Source organism: Microcebus murinus, chromosome 1 (genome assembly GCF_040939455.1).
Source record: "Microcebus murinus isolate Inina chromosome 1, M.murinus_Inina_mat1.0, whole genome shotgun sequence".
Classification (NCBI taxonomy): Eukaryota; Metazoa; Chordata; class Mammalia; order Primates; family Cheirogaleidae; genus Microcebus; species Microcebus murinus.
The window spans coordinates 421625-423059 of record NC_134104.1 but is presented as its reverse complement, the minus strand read 5'-3'; positions in this window follow the sequence as shown (position 1 = coordinate 423059).

The following is a 1435-nucleotide window of genomic DNA, read 5'->3' as shown; positions in this document are numbered from 1 at the left end:
GCCCACGCGCAGGCCCAGGTGGACCGATGCTCATATAGCCAATCAGAACGCCGCGAGGGCGAGACCAGGACGCGCTCCCCGACCGCATTGGAGAAGCGCGTGGCGCCCCACGAGGTGGAGGGCGGAGCTGAGGGGCGGGGCCCGAGGGGAAGCACGTGCAGGAGGGGGAGGGACCTGCTCGAAGAGGCGGGGCTTCATGGACCGGTCTACCGGGGAGGGGCCTCAGGAGCGAGGCTGCGGGGAGGGGCCTGTGAGGGGGCTGTGGGAGGGGCCTGAAGGGGGCGGGGCTGCGATGAGGGGCCTGTGAGGGGAGGCTGTGGGAGAGGCCTGCAGGGGGCGGGACTGCGATGAGGGCCTGTGAGGGGTGGCTGCGGGGAGGGGCCTGCAGGGGGCGGGGCTGCGATGAGGGGCCTGTGAGGGGTGGCTGCAGGGAGGGGCCTGCAGGGGGCGGGGCTGCGATGAGGGGCCTGTGAGGGGTGGCTGCGGGGAGGGGCCTGCAGGGGGCGGGGCTGCGATGAGGGCCTGTGAGGGGTGGCTGCGGGGAGGGGCCTGCAGGGGGCGGGGCTGCGATGAGGGGCCTGTGAGGGGTGGCTGCGGGGAGGGGCCTGCAGGGGGCGGGGCTGCGATGAGGGCCCGTGAGGGGTGGCTGCGGGGAGGGGCCTGAAGGGGGTGGGGCTGCGATGAGGTGCCCCTGCAGTGGGCGGGGCTGTGGGGAGGGGATGCTGGGAAGGGCCTGGGTCGCGGGGTGGAGCGCAGCGCGTTGAGGGGCGCGTGAGGGGCCTGTGAGGAGGGTCCTGCCGGAGGCCAGCAGAAAGGGCGACCCAGGGAGAAAGGCTGGGGCAGAGGAAGCGGAGAGCAAAGGCGATGCAGGGAGTAGCGCGTGGGAGGAACCGCTGGGAGGCCTAGGCGGCAGCTGAGAAGGAAGAAGGTGCAGTGGCGGCTGAGGGGTCTGGAGGGGGTGTGGAGGGGGGGCGGTCTGGAGGGTGTGTGGAGGGTGGGGGTCGGGAGGGTGTGTGGAGGGTGGGGGTCGGGAGGGTGTGGGGAGGGTGGGGGTCGGGAGGGTGTGTGGAGGGGGGGCGGTCTGGAGGGTGTGTGGAGGGCGGGGGTCTGGAGGGTGTGTGGAGGGCGGGGGTCTGGAGGGTGTGTGGAGGGTGGGGGTCTGGAGGGTGTGTGGAGGGCGGGGGTCTGGAGGGTGTGTGGAGGGCGGGGGTCTGGAGGGTGTGTGGAGGGCGGGGGTCTGGAGGGTGTGTGGAGGGCGGGGGTCTGGAGGGTGTGTGGAGGGTGGGGGTCTGGAGGGTGTGTGGAGGGCGAGGGGGTCTGGAGGGTGTGTGGAGGGTGGGGGTCTGGAGGGTGTGTGGAGGGGGGGCGGTCTGGAGGGTGTGTGGAGGGCGGGGGTCTGGAGGGTGTGTGGAGGGCGGGGGTCTGGAGGGTGTGT